The sequence below is a fragment of the Pinus tabuliformis genome, chromosome 5_2 (genome assembly GCF_031772625.1).
Source record: "Pinus tabuliformis cultivar Carrire ecotype Pingquan chromosome 5_2, CPIR1, whole genome shotgun sequence".
Taxonomy (NCBI): Eukaryota; Viridiplantae; Streptophyta; class Pinopsida; order Pinales; family Pinaceae; genus Pinus; species Pinus tabuliformis.
Genome location: NC_142306.1, coordinates 841,955,409 through 841,980,884, shown reverse-complemented (window position 1 = coordinate 841,980,884; position 25,476 = coordinate 841,955,409).

Sequence of the window (25,476 nt, the reverse complement as noted above, 5' to 3'; positions counted from 1 at the left end):
CCATAAGTCACCTTATATACATGTAAGGGTGTAAACAAATAAAAATATAAGTAAAGTGGAGGTATGGTAAATAAATAAAACATCTTTTTATACTTACTCAAAAGGTATGGTAAATAAATATAAATATAAATAAACTAGACGTATCGTAAATAAATAAAACCTCTTTTTATATTTAGTCCATAACCCTCGTTCTATTTATGAAGGCTCAAGAAAGAGGTTTTATTTAAGTGAATCCTATGGGCCAAATACCATATTTGTAAAAGAGGTATGGTAAATTAATAAAAATATAAATAAACGAGAGGTATGGTAAACAAATAAAACTTTTTTTTATATTTACTCCATAAGTCAGCTTATATTTACGAACACTCAAAAAATGGGTTATATTTAGGTGAAACCTATGGCCAAAATACTATGGGACAAATACCATGGACTAGATTGTTATTAATACCATGCAAAAAACCATTATTAACCCTAATATTAGAATTAATATTAATAAAAATAAAAATGGCACATGCTATTGACCCATGGTATTCACCAAAATGGCACATGGTATTGACCCATGGTATTCACCTGGAATGTAGCCTATTTAAATGGGGGAATTAAACCAACATGTATCCTATGCTAAGATTCACTAGGACTTTACAAAGTTTTATTATTTAATGAAAGACTCGCCAAGATCTTACAAGATTTTATAATTGAGTAAAATATTCTAATAAAAATAAAAATGGCACATGGTATTGACCCATGGTATTCACCTGGAATGTAGCCTATTTAAATGGGGGAATTAAACCAGCATGTAGCCTATGCTAAGATTCACTAGGACTTTACAAAGTTTTATTATTTAGTGAAAGACTCGCCAAGATCTTACAAGATTTTATAATTGAGTAAAATATTCGCCATGCCTGGTGAGAGATTCGCCAAAAAATTATATATACATATTATATTATTGATCAAATCGCCTTCCATTTTTCCTATATATCATGGAGATTCGCCCATTTATTATATTTATAAATTTAGGGGGGGTTCTTAAAATTTTCCCTGACAACAACTGAGTAGACCAACAGCCAGAATAGTGGGGAGAGTTCAATGGGACCATGCGCCTTTTCTTGCAACTAGTGACCAACAATGACAGAGACCAGCTTATTGTGTCAGAAGAGTTCCTGTAGCCACCGAGCACAATGCAACAACTGAGGGAGAGCTCAGTGGGAGCCTGCAGCGATAGAGCATCCAGAATAGTGCAGTGACCGTGCAACATAGAATAAGGGTTTTCGGTGTTTGTGTCAGAAACCTCAAAGGGACCAAAAGATTGCAAGGGTGGTTTTCTCCTTTATTTTATGCCTCTTATGATTTTGTTGGGCATGGAGTCCCCCCAAGGCATGTTTTGGGGCTTAAAGCCCAAGTTTTGACCAATTCCTTTGTAAAAGCTCTGCGAATTGTGGGTGCAGAGCGCGAAGTCATAATAGAGTCACTGGGTTGTCTGCCCTTGTTTTTGTAATGTAATGTCAGCTTGATAAACCTACCCATGGTCCATGGACCATGGGATTGTATAAATAGAGCGAAGCTCTAAGTGTAGAAGATAGCATATAGCTAATAGAATGAATAGAAGCATGATGAGTCTAAGAGATTGAGTTGAAGTGTAAAGTGTGTCTTTGGGTCGTAAAGTAGGAGAAAGATCTGTAGCTGAGTGTGCGGGGGCCTAGCAGTCCGCAGTTGAGTGCACAAACTCCTACAGCTGAGTGCGTAGGGTAGGTTGAGTTTGTAACCGTTGGAAACATCAATAAAGAGAAGTTTTATCATATTTTTGTGTATATTTTCCTGTTTAACGTATTATTGGGTATAAATTGCAAGTGTACTATTTATTTGTTGGGGGAACTCATATGAATATGTTGTATAATGAAATATAAAGTAAGGCATCCATTTATGAGAAGATAACTAATTGGTGTAGGAAGATAGGTAAGATCTCAGGTGCAACTTAGGGAAATAGTGCAGAGTGCTGCTCTAGCAGCACGGAAGCCCCACAACCCCTGATGTCACGCCCCTACACCTGCGGTAGTCTTTCAACTGCTTATAGTGAGGTGCGGCACTACCAATCATTTTCTTTTCACCAATACTTACGATTGTAGACTACGCCTAAGATTCCATACTTAGTCTTATTTTCGTTACCAAGTATTATTAACGTGTTCCTTTATACAAGTGAAAGCCCATAACATTAACATAACAGCATTATACAAGAGAAATGCACAATAGTATAAAGGGAGGGGCAACTCCCTGCAATACGAGTCTGCCCGAATCAATATATTACACAATCTTCACTTTTACAAAGTACAAGTTAAATCTTGGGAAACCCCAAATTTACACTTAGCCAATTTTCACAACTTCGGCAAACTCGGTTTCCCAGCTCGTCGGCACCTCCACATGGTCGCTGCATGACTCACCAACCCTTCGTTCACCTCATTGCACGATCGTGTTGTTTGCCCAACATGGGCACGCCTCCAAGTTGCCACACACGGGCGCCTCTGCCCGAGACACACCTTTGTTCACAATCTCAACACTTCACCAAGTCGCACCGTGCACACTTGCATGATGGGCGGGCACTCACCCAAGTCACCCAAGAACCCGTGCCAAGTCGTCGCAGAAACCAGGTGCCCACCAACATTTCATCGTCGGGCACTCCGTCGCATAAACTGGGCGCCACACACCCGTGCACGCCCTCACCTAACCACGGGGCGTTCCTACCCGCGCCTTCACCCAAAACCGAGAATGACACCTAACTTCATGCAACCTTGCCCAAGAATGGGCGCATCCTCTAAATCTGCGCCTCTACCTCTTATGCGTCCACCTTGTAGTTCTGCGCCTTCTCCTTACATGAGCGAAGATGTTGAGCGAATGTGTGATTGTTCGAATGAGCTCCATGCTCACCCAATATATATCAAACATAGGGCGAAGTCTGGCTGCCCAGCCGACTCGCCTAAAGCCCCTACTCCATCGCAAACTTGCCAAAATACATGTTGGCTTTGCCCATGTTCATAGGTCGGCCTCCATAATGTTTACACTGTTGGGTGTGGAGCCTGATTATCTTCTATATTCAAAGATATCGCCACATAGGACCCCAGTTCGAAATGGGGGCGGCAACACTGCCCGTAAAATATTCGCTGCAAGGGGGGTCCAGGGGGGGCGGCTGTAAAATTGCCTTGTAAAAGTATAGTAATTTCTAGTCAATCTGGGTCGTTCATTAGGCGGATGATCTGACGGTAGAACTTATGTTTAGTTTAGGGTTTTTTGCCCTAGAAGGCAACCCCTCTCTTTGTATGAGGGTATTGTATTTGAGGCTGTGTGATAGATGTGTATTGTGTGAGCGAGAAACAGAGAGGTGAGACTGTGAGAGAAAACAGAGGATATTACAACGGATTTGCTGTAGGTTGTGTCTCTTCATTTTGCTGGATAATAGAAAGGAAGGACTGGCTATTCGGGGTGGACGTAGCCCAAACTTGAACCACGTATATCTGTGTCTCTCTTGTTTTGTGCGTTTTCTGTGTTTATATTTCTGCAATATTTTATGTGTTCCATTGCTCCGTAATATATAATTTTCTAACATACACCATGCTCCTACACGTATAAGTTCAGCTCGCCCTCCTCATATGCATAACATATCTCCAAGCTGAGCTCGCACTTCCACTGCAGTCGCACTTCGTTTACTCCAACTGCGCGCACGCTGTCCACCCACGGTCGCACTTCATCTGGTGGGCGTGCCAAGGACCGCAGGTCCTTACATCCTCATCCACTTGAATTCGTTGTCGTCCTCGACAACATACCATCCTGGTAGCCATCCACCAAGATCATCAACAACTGTCTCATCCATGCTGTCAACTCCTCCACATACTACAAACATCCCTACAACATATGTAGAACTACCGTCTCCATCATGTCTCGTCCTGGCAACCATCTGTTACCAAGATCACCATACCAAGGTATACACCTCATCGGTATGTCATACATCGGAAATCATCTCAATCCATGATCGTCAACCACCCTGTCACAATCTCCACATGATGCTTCCCATCATGGAAGGCTGGTCCCCCCATCTCAAGCTACATGCTTCCTGCAACATATCTTGTCGACCTCATCATGTATCGATCTCATGTGAACTACTGCCATGATACTCCAACACAATGCTAACACATCTTTGTACACTAGATCCCCTCATGACTCGAACTAGTTGGGTAGCTAATCCAATTGTCATGCTCAAACCATGAGAATGCACATCCTCATGCCATCATCAGTCGTTTCTCAGAACATCCCGTCACATCCTCAACTCGATCAAGAATCCATCTCCATACAAGTGTAAGCCATGCTCAGGTCCATGAAGTAGCCTCCATCTCATCTGCAACATGTTGTCCATGATGTTTGGTACTAATGTGTTGCATGAAATCAGCCACATCTACCCCAACATCATCATCCATATGTGTATCTCCTCAATATGAAGAGACCATCTCATCAATCTCCGACTCTCGATGTGCCACATCCAGGTCCATGAAGCAACCTCCATCATATCTACAATGTGCCATCCCTCAAGTCTGCCATAGAAACAAGTATATACCTATCTCATCTATCCATGTGCTGCCTATGATCATAGATCAATCAGCTCTCATGTGTCAAAAGTGGTTGAGTCTCGACTCAACCCATGCCCAAGTGTTGCCACCAAGGCATCATCATCGTCGTAACTCCATCACTCCAAAGTGTCTCATATCGATCCTCCACATCAAGTCACTCTTTCAAGCCATTCCCATACATGTACTTGAAAGTATGCACCCCATCCTGCATCAAAGTCTCTAACCTCAGCTCCTCAATGCATCAGATCCTCTAAGTAAACCATATATAAAGTCCCTAAAAGTCACAACCTCATGTCATCATGAGCTTCATGAGTCATCTCCAACCAACATCTCAACAAGCATACAAGTCTCGGCCCAAAGGTCTCTACAAGATGCCTCAGCTCTCCATGTAGTAGGAATACTCCATAGTCTCCAACCTGATGTCCATGACTAAGTTGCCCATGTAGTCCAACCAAGTAAACCCATCACAACAATCGGTCATCCTCATCCAAGTCTGCAATCTTCGGTCTAATGAACTCAGTCACCCAACCATATCATCATCATCACGAGTCCCTTCCATCATAGCTCCATTTCTGAAGGTTCCACCAAGACTATCTCTTGGTCTCGACCATGAGAAGTCCACCCAAGTATCATCATACCTCAAGTGTGTGCCCTCCAATCTATCCAAGAGTCATGCCGAGCACTTAGCCAATTCTCCATGTGGCTAAAGCATGACCCAATCCTTCGCAATGATCATCATGTTCCTCCCTTGTCACGGGCCTTTGTACCTTCTACCATAAGGTCACAAACAACCCCAACAAGTCCTGCAACAGTCAACAATCCTTGCTTCTCCATACAAGGTCTCATCGTAGACATCCATGGTAAGATCCTCCCTAGCATTGGCAAACTGACTTTGCCCTTCCCTGCATATGGTCCATCTACCAAATGCTCAAGTGAAACACAAGTATCAACAATACTTACATCATCATCATGATCATGAGGCTCCTCCATATGAGTATCCTCATCCATCCATGTTGGCAAATTGCACGATCCTGGTCCAACTTGATCAACCTCAAGTTCATCATCCATCATTGTCACTTCTGCAACATCCTTGGTCATCACGGCTTCCTCTTCCTTGTCAGCACAATCTGCAACTTCATCTTGCTCCATTGTCCAACCAAGTTGAAGAAGTTCGTCTTCAACATTCTTTTCCAAGACTTCAAGTTTATCTCGAATCCGGGGATTCTCTTCTTTCATCCGCTTCAACCTGTATAAGGTAAGCAAGAGCTTCCCTTCGCATTCTTCCAAACCTGCCATGCCTTGTCGTTCAGCTTGGTCCAAGCATGATGCTTCACCTCTGCTAAACCTGTTTCACCATTCACCAGCTTCACCAAGTTCCCTGCAACCATGAACCAACCCTTGTTCCACTTGTATGTGAAACCAGCTTCCTTCACCTGCAAGTACCTGCTTCCACTGTCATCAACTGTCAAGTGCTTACGCACTTGCTTCACCCAGCTTCCTGCAAGACTTCTCCAAGTCTTCAGACTAGCTCTGATACCACTTGTCACGCCCCTACACCTGCAGTAGTCTTTCAATAGCTTATAGCGAGGTGCGACACTACCAATCATTTTCTTTTCACCAATACTTACGATTGTAGACTACACCTAACATTCCATACTTAGTCTTATTTTCGTTACCAAGTATTATTAATGTGTTCCTTTATACAAGTGAAAGCCCATAACATTCACATAACAACATTATACAAGAGAAATGCACAATAGTATAAAGGGAGGGGCAACTCCCTGCAATATGACTCTGCCCGAATCAATATATTATACAATCTTCACTTTTACAAAGTACAAGTTAAATCTTGGGAAACCCCAAATTTACACTTAGCCAATTTTCACAACTTCGGCAAACTCGGTTGCCGAGCTCGTTGGCACCTCCACATGGTCGCCGCACAACTCACCAACCCTTCATTCACCTCGTCACATGATCGTGTTGTTTTCCCAACTTGGGCGCGCCTCCAACTCGCCACACACGGGCACCTCTGCCCAAGACACACCTTTGTTCACAATCTCAACACTTCACCAAGTCGCATCGTGCACACTTGCATGACGGGTGGGCGCTCACCCGAGTCACCCAAGAACCCGTGCCAAGTCGTCGCCCAAACCGAGCGCCCACCAACGTTTCACCGTCGGACACTCCATCGCATAAACTAGGCGCCACACACTCGTGCACGCCCTCACCCAACCACCGGGCGCTCCTGCCCGCGCCTTCACCCAAAACCGAGAATGACACCTAACTCTGTGCGGCCTTGCCCAAGAATGGGCGCATCCTCCAAATCTGCGCCTTTACCTCTTGTGCGTCCACCTTGTAGTTCTGCACCTTCTCCTTACATGAGCGAAGATGTTGAGCGAATGTGTGATTGTTCGAATGAGCTCCACACTCACCTAATATATATCAAACGTAGGGCGAAGTCTGGCTGCCCAGCTGACTCGCCCAAAGCCCCTACTCCATCGCAAACTTGCCAAAATACATGTCGGCTTTTCCCATGTTCATAGGTCGGCCTCCATAAGGTTTACACCATGCTCCTACACATATAAGTTTAGATCGCCCTCCTCATATGCATAACATATCTCCAAGTTGAGCTCGCACTTCCACCACAGTCGCACTTCGTTTACTCCAACCGCGCGCACGATGTCCACCCACGCTCACACTTCTTCCGGCAGGCATGCCAAGGACCGCAGGTCCTTAAACCTGGTTAGGGTTGCGCGAAGGCAAGTATATCAAGGTGCGAAGGGCAAGGAAGTGTGTGAAGCAACCTACACACAGGGACGAGAAGTTGGACCGAATCAAATCTTCAGACATCTTAAGGGTGCGGAAACCTGGTTCCAGCACCCCCTCATACTACTTCAGGTGAGACCTCAGTCCTAGCTCCATGGACTGTTTCCGAAAGGGCCAACAGTATAGGGATTTGTTTGGATAATTAACTCTGAACCTAGGTCAGGTCCCAATCAGCCAACAAATGGATTTGTTTCCGGGACCGGGATCTGCATAGAGATGTCTGATGTCATATCACTAGAATCCAATGAAGAAAGGAATTGAAGATTGGTTGGATAAAAATATTCACGAGTTCGTGGTGTAGGAAAATAGGAATCCGTGATTATCAAAGGAAGAGTGGTTAGAATGCTACTTATACACAAAGATCCACAAAATTTTCTTTGCATCTTTCCCTGCTGAGCTATACGAGTGGATCGCGAAGCTAGCAGATAGCCAAGAAAGGTGTAAGCTTGACAAATCTATTGTGTGGACTCCAGAATTGGTGCACAAATTAGAAGCGTAGGAGGATAAGATCGCACACGCTGTTGATCACCAACTCGATCATATTATAGGAGGATTCATCACCGAGTTCGCGGTAGATACTTTAGTCAGCTATAGGGAGGCAGAACACCGCTTCCTCAAAGGGCCGTGAGGTGAGTATGTTAAATCTTTGAACACTTGGATTAAAATGCTAATGTGTGAAAAATGGGTTATGCGAATAAATTGATGTTTGGGGCTATGCGAAGTGGGAGAATCTACAGAAACAATGGTAGTACAGAACTAGAAACTAGCCCCTTGATTTCACCTCCGCGAGTGGGCGAAAAATAGCTCGCGAAGGTTTCACTGAGAAGTCTAATAAATTTGATAAGGCAAAGGATTCCGCGCATACCACCCCCACCCACACCACCGCCAGTTTCACCATCTTTGAACATACCACCTCCGCCACCACCGCGAATCAATATGGCGAGCACGATAAAGTTGTCAGTGTTCAAGGTAGTAGGGAATGAAGATCCAAACCAGTTTTGGTTCATTATAAAATCTGTATGGGAAGCGCAGGGAGTCACGGATGATAATATAAAGAAAGCGACGTTGGTCAGTGCTCTGCAAGATTGCACGCTGACCTGGTACATTAAGCATTCCAATGACAATCTGAATGCAGGGATCATAGATATTCAAACTTCCCTAAATAAAGAATTTAGCAAGCTGAAGTCAGAGGCACAGTCGATCATTGGATTCAAGGAAATCACAATGCTACCAGGCGAGAACCCTTGGGAGTTGGATCAGAGACTGAAGTGCACAATTTGTGAAGCTAACATGACATTGACGAATGGACAACACCGTGAATGGTTTGTAGCATCGTTAACGCTGCATCTAAGGAATGCGCTGTCACAACAGAGGCTAAGAACTCAGGCTGAGGCCTTGGAGGTCCCGATGAGATTGGACAAGACCCCGAAATAGGATCCCAACTTGTGAGTTCAACAAATTCACGCGCAATTGAAAAACTTATGCCTTGAGATGTAGATTTTGAAACAAGACAGAACAGCTCACCTAGAAGTGTCCGATGAGGTATGGTGCGTAAAGTGCAAGGGTCAGGGACATGACAAGGACCACTACCTGGTGTTCATGAATTACCTCACCAAAGGAGGACCAATGCCATTGAGAGCAGAGACACAAGCAGAAGCGAGTGCGGCACCTGCATTATGGTGCACGATTTGTTAGATAGGAGGAAAGCATGCTACTGATAACTACCATTTATTACAAAAGTACACGCAGAATTCACAGCAGTTGTTCTGTAATTTCTGTAGATCAGTGGGACATGATGAGCGCACCTGTAGAAGTTATGAGCTAATGATGGATCAGACTCCTACCTACAGAGTTCATGCTAAAATGCGGGCCCTTGACCAGAACGTAGGGTTAGCGTGAACCAGATTTCAGGGGCACGGACGAGGCCGAGGTGGAGGAGGACCAGGAAAAGGTCGCAGACAGCTGATATGTTACAATTGTGGAGGGCTAGGACATTATGCCTGCGATTGTACAAATCCAACGCGGCCATCATTCTTGTATTGTACATTGTTTGATCATGAGACGGAGGATTGTCCCACCCTGATAGCGAGGTTGCGCAATAAAGGAGCACTCCAACCTTCCTCAACTCAGAACCTGCATTTGATGAGGTCTGAACCACGCGAGGAAGACCCTAATGTGAATATTGTGCTCCAAAGTGGAATTACGATAGGAGATGACAAAGGAAAACAACCTAAAGAAAGTACTTGGGTTTGAAATGCTCCAACGAAGGAACTAGAGTTTGATTTGGAGTGCGCTAAGGAAACCTTCATGAAAGCTAAGCAGATCTTCGTTGATGCCTCCATTTCAGGAAGTAAAGACAAACCGGATTTGCAAATGGACCCATAAATGCTCACAACGTTCTTGGAAACATGCATGAAGTTGTTGCGCAACAAAAAGGCTGTAAAGGGGCTGCAGGAACTCATAAATAGATACGTTGGGACCGCGCCAGGAGAACCAAGCATCATAGAAAATTTTAGGGGCGAATGTTCACCCTTTGGCGAAATTAAGGGGTTTTAAATTTTTAGTGGGTGAATATTTTGTATCATAGTACTTTTTTACAAATCACCTCAAATAGCCCACCTTATTTTAAGGGAGAGGGTAAAAAAGGTAAATTTAGCCCTTGAAATTAGGAGTTACAACCTTCCATTCGCCCATTTTCAAGAATAGGTTTTATTTAAGTGAATCCTATGGGCCAAAGGCCCAAATACCATATTTATAGAAGAGGTATGGTAAATTAATAAAAATATAAATAAATGAGAGGTATGGTAAATAAATAAAACATTTTTTATATTTACTCCATAAGTCACCTTATATACATGCAAGGCTGTAAACAAATAAAAATATAAGTAAAGTGGAGGTATTGTAAATAAATAAAACGTCTTTTTATACTTACTCAAAAGGTATGGTAAATAAATAAAAATATAAATAAACTAGACGCATGGTAAATAAATAAAACCTCTTTTTATATTTAGTCCATAACCCTCATTCTATTTATGAAGGCTCAAGAAAGAGGTTTTATTTAAGTGAAGCCCATGGGCCAAATACCATATTTGTAAAAGAGGTATGGTAAATTAATAAAAATATAAATAAACGAGAGGTATGGTAAACAAATAAAACATTTTTTTATATTTACTCCATAAGTCACCTTATATTTACGAACACTCAAAAAATGCGTTATATTTAGGTGAAACCTATGGGCAAAATACTATGGGACAAATACCATGGACTAGATTGTTATTAATACCATGCAAAAAAACATTATTAACCCTAATATTAGTATTAATAAAAATAAAAATGGCACATAGTATTGACCCATGGTATTCACCAAAATGGCACATGGTATTGACCCATGGTATTCACCTGGAATGTAGCCTATTTAAATGGGGGAATTAAACCAGCATAGATCCATCTTTACTCTGGATCTACTAACCCCTGAGAGGTATCAAATATCGTGATATGCAAACTAGCATAGAATGAAAAAATATTTGATCCGATCAAGAGTAAAAATGGATGTTGTAATTTAATGTATGTTAAACATTTAAGCTTGGTTAAAATAAAAAAATAAAATAAAAATCAACTATTAATTTTATTAATTTTTATAAATTACTAATAGTAATTTTTAAGCTCCAGGTTTATGATAACCCATGGTATTGACCCATGGTATTCATGTGAGCATAGACTATTTAAAGGAGAAATTCTATCATCTTAGATCCATCTTAATTCTAGGTCTACCAAGCGCTCAGAGGAATAAATAGATTTCATCCCCCTTAAGAGTGGTAGATGTGGAGTTAAGATGGATATAGGTTGGTTTTTATGATAATGAAGATATTAAATAGACTTAGGAAATTATATTGTAAAAACATCTTAAGGTGAATGGTTAAAGCATAGACATTGGACAAGTATATTTGTATACTTCTGTTTTAAATTGAAACAAATCTAGGGCTAAAATGAATGGATTGATTGCACTAGTCATCCTTCTATAACTTTCCAACATATGCTGGAGTAAATAGATTGTAATTTGGGTAATTTTTCTAATTGCAAACAGGAACATACTTGTGTATTGGCAGGGTGGTTACGAGGTCGCTAGAAGTGATGAATTTGAATTTTTCTTGGTTTTATATATAGTATTAGGTTGGGTAATTTTTCTAATTGCAAACAGTAACATACTTGTGTATTGGCAGGGTGGTTACGAGGTCCCTAGAAGTGATGAATTTGAATTTTTCTTGGTTTTTATATAGTATTAGGTTTTTTCTCATGCTTTCTGTGAATGGCACGGGTGAATTTTATCCTACACCCACTAGGTTATCGATATGTAATTTCGGTAATTTCGATTTCAAAAGATATTTTAAAGAAATGCAATGATTTCATTTGTGTATTCAATAAACACAAGATTTTATAATTGAGTAAAATATTTGCCATGCCTAGTGAGAGATTCGCCAAAAAATTATATATACATATCATATTATTAATAAAATCGCCTTCCATTTTTCCTATTTACCATGGAGATTCGCCCATTTATTATACATGTAAATTTGGGGGGGTTCTTAAAATTTTCCCTGCCAAGCGTAGTCCAGAAGCTCGGAAAGAAGACGATGTGAATGGGAAGGGAGATGAGATTGAACGCACAGATTGGAGAATATGAGATGGAACAAGTGATTATGGATCTAGGATCCGACGCGAAGGTCCTGTCGAAGAAAACATGGGAGCACATGGGAAGGCCTATGCTACGATGGTCTCCTATCCAACTGCGAATGGCGAACCAGCAAAAGATCCTACCTATGGGGAGATTGCAGGGATCATAGTGGATATCGAAGGAGCAAGCGCGCTAGCAGATTTCGAAGTAATAGATATTGTTGATGACATAAATCCCTAACCGACGTTATTAGGAATAGATTGCGCCACTTACATGAATGGGGTGATCAATCTGAAGAAGCACAAGATGATTTTTGAGAAGAAGTTTCTGTGCGTAGTTGTACCTTTGGACCCTGTAGAAGGATTGCGCCACATAGAGATAGTGCGTGACTATGACAACGACGACGATTTGGATTGCATCCACAAGATAACCACACGAGAGCAAGACTAGGTGAATCCAACCACGGATGGACGAATATCATGGAAGTGCGAAAGCTCCTACACATCGGATTCTGTCGAAGAGATAGAACGTAGGCAAAACTGGTTACACAAGGTAACCACACTAAATTGTAACATGATGATGAGATCACTGCACTGTGTATCGACAAAGGCAAGGGATCTGCCTACGTATGATGGCTTAAGTGAGATGGATGACTTCCTAAACATATTTGAAAGAGAAGTGTCGAAACATCAAAATTTTGAAGCTTTGAAATGGGTACTGTGCGCTACCCCCGCAAGGTGGTGGGGTACGCACCAAAGGAGCTTCTAGGATTGGCGCGAATGTAGGAAGATGATGCGTATATGGATTGGGAAGCCTCAGATGCGATTAACTGACAAGATTGCCAGACAAGATGGTCTGCACGCCCACCTGTCAAGATGGATGCAAGCATATGGTACAAAACCTGCGCGGATGCACTCAGTTTTCGCGTTAGGAGACATGTTCAGTAAGCAGGTGCAGGCGAGGCCATGGTGCAAATGACCCCTCTAGTTGGAACCACGGAGTATGGAAAGACCAAGTGCACATAACGTTATCCACACAGAAGCCTTTAACGAAGTATGCGAATCGCTGAACAAGGTCCATAATGAGTAGCGGACTGACTAGGACCTACGCATACCAATGGTTCTATGGGCTTATAGGACCACGTGGAAGAAACTGACGGTGCAGGCACCTCCTAGGCTGGAGTATGAAGAAAACGTTGTAATCCCCATAGAGCATGAAATTCCTAGTCCGCATGGAAGCACTGGCCAATACGACGATTCGCGGAGCCTTGGAAGAAGGGATCACATAACCGAATGAAGTAGAATGCTTGGGACCTGAGGAAGAAATCCAACAGGGCAATTTTAGGCTCCAAGAACTTGGGAAAGAAAGGGTACGATTAAGGGAGAAAAGCACTCTGGTGGAAGCAGAAGTCAAGAAGCTGGAGGACGAGATAAAGGAAGATTTTCTCGATAAGAAGACTAGGGTGATAAAACAGGGTGTGCACAATCACACTGACAAGTTTGGGGACTATCGCCGCAAATTGATCAGTCTGATGCCTTGGCTTGGACCACATATTACTACACGAATCAACCATGGTGGCACACTGCAGATGATAAAGTGCATGACACCGCCAATAACAATAAAAGATGGGTATTTTTCAGGAAAAGTAATGGATGACTGGATGAAATCCTATATAGGTGGCGTGACCACTAACTAGGCATAGAAAGTATAGTCTTAGCACTCCTGGAAGTTGAAAGGAGGCGTGGGACTATAAACTACTATGCCTGGGAGCTGCGCGATGTTCAAGCTGCGGGTAGAAGCAAAGATTCACAAGATCCGCTACCGCGAAAGGGGGGTTGCTCTGCCACGTGGGTTGGCCAGAAAGTGACAGTTGAAGTCACTATTCATGATGTGATGCTCGAATTGAGACCAAATGGAGCGGGCGGCAAGCATTTAAGATGCGATTTATGGGAAAGATTTGGGAAAATTTGTCGCCAAGAGAGAATTAATGAACTGGATTTGGGGGGAACGTTCAAATTCAAATTCAAAAGGCACTATAAATTACAAAGGGCTGCCCAGCAAACAACACTTGGTCATTTGAGAATTGAGTTGTTGTATACCCCGCATATCCTGAGCAGAGCCCTGTTTAACCTGTGTAGAATGTTGATTGAGCCCCTGAGTACATGAGTGATAGATTTTTGGTTAGACACGATGGCAACATCTGAGGAAGTTATGGAAATTACAGGGATGACCATCGAAGAGGCCGCATAGGCCCTAATTGTGGGGGACGCCCCTGAAGGTGCCAGGATTGTGGAAAAAATCCCTAAATCACGCGCACACCAAGGCCGAAGAAACACAAACATTCGATGGTTCCCATACAGGTGTCCCCACGAAACCCGCTACGTACCAAGCTAACAATGGAGGAGAAAGGAAAATTCGTTAACATAGAAATCGACGAGGAGGAGGAAGACTTGGAGGACCTTATCATCGAAGAAGATGAGGATGAAGGCATGGAGGAAGAAATTGAGCTTGTGCACCCTCCAACAAAGCTTCCCACCTATATCCCCTGGTGGAAGGGGAAGGTTAAAGTGCCCAAGGATCATGACGAGAGCAAGAGCTCCCTCTAAACCCTGCTCCTCCCAAACGACATCATTTTTTAGGGCACGCACTTGGGACAGGTGCCTAGCTTGAAATTTGAATATTGGGATCTCATTTTCCAAGAGAAGTTCCCTCACCTAGGGACCGCACAACTCATGAAGCCTAAGCAGAACAGCGCAGCAGGGGTTACCTAATTAGAGCTGCGAAAGTGGTTGCATGGAGTGGAAAAGGTAGGACTACTAAACCTGCTCTAGGTGCCACATTTTCACTACGCCCCAATAATAATTTTCGTCATCACAAAGCTGCCTTGCCTGGTGCATGGTGGGTGTTTTTGGCTGGAGGAGCCCATCCCCATCACAGACCACTTGATTCACCGCATTACCTGGCTTCCATGCAAAGGAGAGGACCTCGCAAATATCTCGGAGCGGAAAAGCAGTGACTTGGCCATTGCGGAGGCCATGAAGAAGAAATATAAACTAGAGAAGAAGAAAAGGGGCTACGCCATACCCAACATCAACAACAAATCAGTAAGAGTGGCGACCCAAATACTAGAAAGCAAGGTTATGTGCAAGTGACGCACGGACGAGGTACCCGCGTCAGTGGTAGCACTTGCTGAGTAGTGCGCGGAGGGGGTCCAATTTAATTGATCCAAGTTCCTCTGCAAGGAGTTCTTGGAAAATTGTCGCGAGGCTCAAGAACAAGGAAAAACATTCCACTATGCATGGCTTCTGCTGTCCATAACGCTCGTGTCAGGGGAATTGTCGAAGGACAGCTAGTTCCCCACAATTGATAGGGGTATGCTGGAGGCCGTGAAGTACGCTTCACTATGGGCCATAAAGGATGAAAACCAGATCCGTGACAGTAAGATATTTTGGGTGTTCATGTAAATGAACCTTAGAATGGGGATTAACTACAAGCTGCGGCTATCACCCACTGTCTACAACAGCCTGCAAGTTTTGTAGAGTTTAAAGCGGACCTCCACAACATATACATTAGAGCATGCAATGACCCGAATAAGAAATAGAGCGAGCTACCCCTTGTAGCCACGGATGATGTACTCTTTGATGTACTAGAGACGTGCCCGCCGGAGTGGCGCGCCTCAGACATTGCAGCAATGGAGAAGTATGCAGCATAAAAGAAGAAATAGGAGGCCAAACTGCGCATCACATATCTAGCAAAGAAGAGAAGGAAGGAGGTAGCAACAGCAAGAGCGCAGGAGGCGTAGGACGCTGCACAGACAACAACAGAATAGAAAAAGGTCGCAGCAGCAGTAGCAGCACAGGAGGCAGCCGAGAAGGCGTGCGAGGGACGAAAGTCACCTTCGCATGGGCTGGAAGCAGAGGAAGAGGAGGGAGATGCAGACCCACAAAACGCGTCAACACAGCTAAAGTACTAGCACCCGATCAAGTGGACAGGGCCGTGCAAGAAGGTCAAGGCATCAAAGTTGTCTATTGACCCCATCATCCTTACTGAAGGTGATCTGCACGACATCTGCAAGATGGTTTACGATGTCATCTCCGAGGCCCTCTAGAATTTTGTGCAAGAGAATTAGATTGTGTTAGGGTCTCTCAGAGCGCAGCTGCAGGATTTGCAGGTGTGCACTCCTCAGGCTGGTACCATTTCGACCAGCCTCACAGTAGGGACAACTACAGCAGAGCAGATGCTGCTTGCTCAAACGACAAATACAATAGTGCTGCCGGAAGGGGCACTGGTGACAACAAATGAGGCCGATAGGCCTACAATTAGCACACTAAAGGGTATCAAGATCAACATGGCTGCACTACTGCGAGAGACATTATATGTTCTGCAGGATGGGATTACTGCAGAACTGCGGGCTAGGGAAAGTCACGCGCTACAAGTACTAAGCGAGCAAAAGATCAACAGGGAGTAGTACACCTTGCAGCACGATGAAGTGGTGTTGCAGAATCGGTAGCTAGTATAGGTACTGGAAGAAGCCTATCAAAGTGTCCTTGAGCTGAACATCCTTGAAGACACACTAGCAAAGGTGCACATCCACAGGTTAGCGACAAGGTGTATGAGGTGCGAGAAGAAATGACTAAGGTTCAGCTGGAGGTGAACCTTTAGATCGCAAAGCTGCGGTTGAAGGCGCAGTTTTCCACCCCTCTGGAAGTAAGAGAATAGCATGATAGCACTATTACATTAGGGCTGGAAGAGATTGGTAGTGTAGTAAGGGACTGCACCAGAATGTTGGAGGAGTCATTTGAGATCATCACGAATCTGCAGGAGGACCCCAACATCCAGCGCTTAGGGACCGCATAGATGGTGGCCCTCACCCAGAGGCTTGTGTAGATGCAACAGGCCAAAGCGCTGAAAGAATAGGTGAATGCAGCACGACACAAAGAAGCAGTCTTGAAAGTGCACGTTCAGCCTTGGATTGACAAGGCCTTCACCATCATGGAAATAGTTGAAGGCAAGCTCGCACAAATGCAGGGGACACAATAACAGATGCAGGGAAGCAGTTCCGACACCGTGGTCTTAGAACAATACGTACAGGAAATCCAACAAGCAGTCACTCAGTGCGCTGCCGACCTTGCAATTGTTCGGACAGAGTTGGAGGGACTCCACGTGAAGATCTCCGCGCCGACAAAGTGACTCGAGGGTGAGTCACGATGTTTGTGATAGGGGCCTATTGGGCATGGAATCCCCCCAAGGCATGTTTTGGGGCTTAAAGCCTATGTTTTGACCAAGTCCTTTGTAAAAGCTCTGCGAATTGTGGGCATAGAACGTGAAGTCATAATAGATTCATAGGGTTGTCCGCCCTTGTTTTTGTAATGTAATGTCAACTTGATAGACCTACCCATTGTCCACGGACCATGGGATTGTATAAAAAGAGCAAGGATCTAAGTGTAGAAGATAACATATAGCTAATAGAAAGAATAGAAGCATGATGAGTCTAAGAGATTGAGTCGAAGTGTAAAGTGTGTTTTTGGGTCGTAGAGTAGGAGAAGGCTCTGCAGTTGAGTGTGTATAGGCCTAGTAGTCTGCAGCTGAGTGCGCAGACCCCTGCAGCTGAGTGTGTAGGGCAGGTCAAGTATGTAACCATTGGAAACATCAATAAAGATAAGTTCTATCATATTTATGTGTATCTTTTCCTGAAATCATATGAATATGCTGTATAACGAAATATAACGTAAGACATCCATTTACGTGAAGAAAACTAACTAGTGTAGGAAGATAGGTAAGATCTCAGGTGCAACTTAGGGAAATAGTGCAAAGCACTACTCCAACAGCGCGGAAGCCCCACAACCCTTGGTTAGGGCTGCACAAAGGCAAGTATATCAGGGCGCGAAGGCTAGGGAAGTGCGCGAAGCAACCTGCGCATAGGGATGAGTAGTTGGGCCGAATCAAACCTTCAAACATCTCAAGGGTCCGAAAACTTGGTTCCAGCACCCTCCCCCACCATACTACTTCAGGTGAGACTTTAGTGCATGCTCCGCGGACTGTTTTCGAAAGGGCTAGTAGTATAGGGATTTGTTTGGCTAATTAACTTCGAACCTAGGTCAGGCCCCAACCAGCCAACAGATTTGGGTTGTTTTTATTTCATTTAAACTGGAAAACATTAATTGTGACTAATATAAAACCAAAACAAAACACAATAAAACAAATATGATGGTTAATCTGGAGGAGGACTGAAATGAAAGGTTTTCGTTGTTCAGAGAGGATTTCAACATAGAGGAGACACAAATACCACTCCTTAACACAATAGGAAACAAAGTTGCAAACTATTCGATTACTCTGGGGGGGTAGGGTACAACGGTGGTTTGCAATCTCAAGTGAAGGGTTCACTTCCATTGTTAAACCTTGTGAATCAAGTAGGTGGGAAATCTTATTAGAAACACAACCTTCAACTCATTAATGAACCTCCATTTCCTCACCCTCCCATAACAGTGGAGGATTCAACAGGATCATGGGGTTCTTCTATGACAAATTCTCTTCAGAAGAGAACCTACAACATAGATGAGAGATTGGTTTTTGTAAACGCAAAACAATATAATGGGATTTAAGGTGTAGGAAGATACGAAAACTAAGGAAAACCCCTAAGAAAAAATGTGTAATGATCTTGCCACAAGTAAACAACATATCCAACAAGGCCTCTCAAACTAGTGTAGGGAAAAGAGAAGCTATTAAGGGGCTCAAATCAAGTATGAAAAAAACAGATGGTTTTGTAGCAAAAAAAGAAGATAAAAAAATAAAATAAACATGTAACCAAAGGCCTATAGAGTCCCACACCAATAATGTGGTCATCAAGACTATATGTGGAAGAGCTCATGAGCATGAAAAGGAGACTTGAAATTTTAGAAGCGAATAAGTGGTATGAAGGCAAAAAAGTAAATGAAATTGTGAAGTTAAAGGGCAGAATAAAGAGGGAAAATAAATCTCTTAAGGAAAAAATCGCCAACATGCAGGGTAAAATTGAAAAAGGGCAACAAGAAGTGCTTGCCTTGAAACAAGAATTAGAGCAGATAAGGGTAATCAACCTTGAGAAGTTAGAATTGGTAAAAGAAGAGGACAAAACACAAATAAAGGAGATTTAGTTAGCATTGGTCGAATTGGAAATTAAAGAAAAACAACTAAGTGAACGAATAGAAGAGGATAAATCATGGTTGCAAGTTGTAAGTGGGTCATCAAACAATAAAAATGAATCATTGAGAAGCAAATCATAATTAAAATAAAAGAAGAACAGGATAAGCACGGAAAGGCTATGAATATAATTATCAAAGGTTTGAAGGACTATGGGGAAAATGAAAGGACCGACATCTTAGCAAGGGAATTCCTTAACTATCAATTGAAGTGGACATGGTGTATTCATCAAGCAAGCAGGATCATAAATAAGGTAGAGGGAGGAATAGATAGACATGTAAGAGTTATCATGAGGGGTATAGAGGATAATAATATGATCCTTAGAAATATAGGATGGATTAGAGGCACACACATCTACCTATATGAGGATTTGACTTAGTCTAAATTGGTTAACCTTAGTTGGTCTGAAACAATAAAATTTGTTATTTTACAAATATTTATATATGCGCTGTGGAAGACCGTTGCGAGTAAATTTATCATTTTATGAATTTTATAAATTAAAATTTTAAAGTCGTTATGTAATATTTTTATTTTTAATTAAAATAATAATTATTTTATTTTATGTAAAAAGAATTAACCAAACACAATTAATATAATGATAACTTAATTATTTTATGAAATTAAATATATGTAATTTAATTTAATTTTTTAAATGGTAAATGGTGAGTGAAATATGTATCACCTAAATTTTCAAATATGAAATTTGTTTTATATTATTTTTTATCATGAAAACTTTATAGTTTTAATGTCTCTGGTATCCTCATATAGTACATACTTAGAATTTAAAGTGATTTAAGTACCTAATCAAAATGAATTTATAAAAGTAGATGTTGGTTTGAAAATATATTTATTCATTATATTTTTTAAAGATATTATTAAAAAAAACTAAAAGAAAAATCACAATTTTTGAAAGGAATTTTTTGTTTCCTTTCTTAGTTAAATAATTTGAATTAAACATATTGAAAATCTATTTCGAAAAGCTCCAGACCTGGATGGTTTTAATGTAGACTTCTTCAAAGCATATTGGAAAATAGTCAAACAGGACATCCTTGAGGTGGTGGAAGACTCAAGAAGATCCAAAAAGGTTCTGAAGGCGTTCAATGCATCCTTCATAGCTTTGACCCCAAAAAAGGAAAATGCAATGACTCCAAATGCCTTCAGACCCATAGCCCTATGTAATGTGGTGTATAAAATCATTTCCAAGGTGATATCTAACAGTCTCAAGCCACTCTTACCAGCTGTCATCTCAGAGGAGAAAACATGCTATGTGTAAGGAAGACAAATCCTCAATAATATTATCCAAGCTCATGAGGTGGTACACTCGCTCAAAAACAACAAACAAGCTGGTATGATCATTCAATTAGATCTAGCGAAAGATTATGATAAGATGAGTTGATCTTGTATAAGGGCAGTTCTAAAAGCCTATGGCTTCGACCAAAATTGGATAAGATGGGTTATGGCAATATTTACCACAACTAGTTTCTCCATCCTGCTTAAAGGTGCTCCTTCAAGACACTTCACACCCTCCAGAGGCCTCAGACAAGGGGATCCACTCTCACCCTTCCTCTTTTTTCTCATGATAGAAGGGATTGGTAGAGCGATTAAAAGAGCTAATGTTGAAGGAAGAATCCAGGGCATCAAACTCACCTTGGATGGAGAGGAAAACACACATCAACAATTTGTGGACAACACAATGCTGCAGGGCTTATCCATAGTCAGGGAAGCTAGAATGATCAAACAAATTTTGAATGACTTTACTATGGCTGTTGGCACAGAGGCGAGCCTCAACAAATCAAAAGTTTTTTTCTTTAACACAGATATTGCTATTCAAAGAAATATCAACAGAATTCTTGGCTTTCAAAGGGACCAACTACCTTCCAAGTATTTGGGCATACCTCTCATAGATAAACCTCTTAGCAAGGAAGTGTGGGAGCCGACTATAAATAAAATGCAGCACAAGATCCAAAAATGGACTTCTAGGTCTTTAAACTTGGCAGGGCACCTTGTGCTCACATAGGCTATACTGCAGGCTATTCCCATATACATGTTCTCTACTCTTCCTGCTTGTAAAGGAGTCATGCAGAAGATCAGAAGCATACAAAGGGACTTTATATGGGGCAAAGGAGAAGTTAAAAATAAATGGGCTTTAGTAGCCTGGGATAAAATCTGCAAACCCAAGAGCCACGGTGGCTTGGGGCTTCATGATCTTGAAACCATCAACAAGGTTTCGAGAGCCAAACTCTGGTGGAGATGGATCAAGGAATCAAAAAATCCCTGGGCTAAGCTTTGGAAACAAAAATATGCCAAGAATTGGCAGGAGAAAGATCATATTAGAATGTTAGGGAACATTAAGGGCTCCCATATTTGGAACCTTTCCCAGGAAAGCAAAATTATTGTTCAGCAACATAGTTTTTGGGAAATTCGAGCTGGGAATCTAGCATGATTTTGGGAGGACAACTGGCTAGCAGGAACCCAACTTGTATAAGGATGAATTAGCAGCTCTCAAGAATGACACAGACAACAAAGATCTACTTATGGTGAAAGACTTCTGGAACTAGGAAAGGAACAATGAAAAATGGAGAACTTGGAAGGATCTAGGCAATAATGAAGAGAGTCCTCTGAGAGCCTAGGTAGACTCTCTTACACAGGAACTAGAGCATAGAAGGATTCTGGTATCCTCCTTGCCTGACCAACTAAGATGGGGAAGGAACACTGAAGGAAACTTTAACCTCAAAGAAGCTAAACAAGTAGTAACGGGATTTAACTATCCCAATCCTGATCAAGTTTGGAAGAATCTTTGGCAGAGCCCCCACTGGATGAAAATAAAACTATTTATTTGGCTAGTTCATCAAAGAAAAATCTTAACTTGGGAGAATCTCTTGAAAAAAGGCTTCACTGGACCATCTAAATGCTACCTTTGCAACTCTCAAGAGGAGACGATGGATCACCTTCTTAACCTCTGCCCTTTCACCTCCATTGTGTGGGACTGGGTGGCAATAATATTTAGGTATACTGATAGGGAAAGACTCAGCATCTCCAAAACTTTGAAGAATTGGAGGAAAAACTTCTCGAGGAACAAAATTATTAATAGAGCCTGGACCCTGGTTCCAAGCTTTGTCATCTGGAATGTATGGAAAGAATGCAACAGTCTTATATTCAAGAACAAAGCTAGCAAGCCCCAACACATAATTGACCAAATTTTAAGGTAACTTAAAGATACAGTCAGTAGCTTGCTGAGGACTCTTCCTAAGGACCCTCCTCTACCCCATGATGCAAGTATTCTACTACATTTGCGTCTTCAATCCATAAAACCATAGGGAACTATCAAGGGAGTGAGCCAAATAAATTCAGATATAAATATTTGGAAGCCTCCTCCTCATGGTTTCTTAAAGGTCAATATAGATGGAGGATCTAAGGGCAACTGAGGGTTAGCTAGTTTTGGAGGTGTTATAAGAGATGAACAGGGGCAAATGAAGAAGATCTTTCATGGCCACTTGGGGAAGGCCACTAATAACATGGCAGAACTCATAGCCCTAAAACAATGCTTGGAAATATTGGTAGATTCAGATTCATATAGTATCATCATTGAAGCAAATTCGGAATTGATTATTAGGGCGGCCAAGAAAATTTGCAATGGTAATCACCGGATAAAGTGTTGAAACACTCGTCTCTCGAAAGTCTTTCAACTTATTTACTCCCACCTGCAAACCTTAAAGAATGTAAGCTTTGTCCATGTGAAGAGAAAAGCTAACATGGTAGCAGACTGTTTGGCGAACGGAGTGATTAATAAGGAAAGGGACACCCGGCACGTCTGGGAGTTATTACCCCCAGGAAAAATATTTGCGGACCATCTCTGTTAGGCAGACAAAGATATGGAGCAATGGGAAAGTTTTAGAGCAGCGGAGGATATGCGAGACTGTGATTAAATGATGGGTTTTTTCATTTCAAAGTTAAACGTTGATCACTAGTTCTCCAAACGATCGGTGATCGGGGTTCGGACAGAATAATGGGAGGAAATTGCACCAGATTGCGGAGCCACCTGTTTTCTTGGTAGCAAATGTAATTATTTAGAATTCTAGTAGCATGTGATTTATTTGTGTTAATCTTCTCTCCAATTTAAGGGGATGATTCCAAATTTAAGGGGATGGTTCCAAATTTTTAATGGTTTTAAGCCATTTTCGTTTTAGTTAGGACTTGAGGAACATTTTGGGTAAACGCAAGGATGCTTGGTTTACCTTGTAAAATATATATTACTCTTATTTCGGTTAATATAAAGATCCTTTATTACTTGACCAAAAAAAATAGACTGAACTTTGTACTAAAAATTTATTTGTTTTTCATTTTCCATATAAATATGATATTTCATAATAACATATCGTTTATATAAGGGATGAAATTTTGATTTTGATTTAAAAGGAGAAATTCTTTTATTTGTCTATGTGCAAATTATACTGCGTAACCTTTTCTTAATCATTGAGATTTTGAAATCTTTGAAAAAATAAATAATAACCTAGAGATATCTATAAATAAAATCAATTTCACATTTGTCCTTTATAAGTAATAAATATTAAAATCAAAGACTAGATTCATGTGTAAGCACTAGACTACAAGAAACTTTTAGTAAATAACATAAAGAAAGAAAATATAGAATGATGAAGCAACTTACTTGACATCTAAAACATGTTTAACCAATGATAAAAATTTAGAAACAATTAATTCAAAGTTAGAATGTGACATGATTCTCATACCATCATATATATTCAAACTTGACACTTCTTAATTAATCTAAGTTTTAACAAACATCACACATATAATTAATGGATAATTTTGTGTAAAATGCTATAAAGATAACTGATTTAGTTAAACATTATTTATTTTTAATAATGAGTGTCTAAAATTGTTGTTGTAACTTTGTCATCTATTCCACTTCCCAACATTCTTTGAATATATGGTAGTTGTTGTTAAATATGTTGCAAAATCAATGTTCCAAGAACAATTTAACATTCATTGTATATAGACTTTTGTAAAACCTTAAGAATGAAAATAGATCTAAATTTACTAAATAAGATCTCAAGAATTATAATTTTACTTTTTTTTTTGCTATCACATATAATCATTCATGTGTCATATTATCTTACCCTTCACTAGCATTAAAATATAGAATGATTATCATAGTAAAGGACATAAAGAAAGAAACATATAGAATGATGAAGCAACTTACTTGACATTTAAAACATGTTTAACTAATGATAAAAATTTAGAAAAAATTATTTCAATGTTTACCCTTCACTAGCATTAAAATATAGAATGATTATAATAGTAAATGACATAAAGAATTAAACGTATAGAATGATGAAGCAACTTACTTGACATTTAAAACATGTTTAACTAATGATAAAAATCTAGAAACAATTATTTAAAAATTTGAATATGAGATGATTCTCATAGCCTCATATATATTCAAACTTGACACTTTGTAATTAATCTAAGTTTTAACAAAAATCACACATATAATTAATGGATAATTTAGTTTACAATGCTATATAGATATGTGATTTGGCAAAACTTTATTTAATTTAAATAATGAGTGTCTAAAAATGTTGTTGTAACTTTGTCATATATTCGACTTCACACCATTTTTGAATATATGGTAGTTATTGTTAAAAATGTTACAAAATTAATGTTCTAAGAACAATTTAACATCCATTGTATATATATTCTGTAAAGTGAAAATAGATATAAATGTACTAAATAAGATCTCAAGAATTATATTTTTAATTATTTTTTGCTATCACATATAATCATACATGTGGCATATTATATTACCCTTTCACTAGCATTAAATATCATATTGTGACACATTACAATGTCATGAGATAAATAAATTGAATATAAACAATAAAAATTAATTAATTCTAAAAAGAAATACAAATTGTAAAACTTGTACTTTGTAACAACCATATATTATAAATCAGCTATATAGTTTTGCACCTTGTAGTAGTTATATACAAACCCTACCTAAAAGAACCATAAAAGAAGTGTAATATGCAACATAGTTACTTAGTCCCTGAATTCAAACCGAAGATATGAGATGCCCCACAGGGCCAATAGTGAGGATAAGTCAAGAGATGCCATAGTTAGTGGAACCCTTAAAGCTATTTCCATTATATTGTTTTTCATGTAAACATT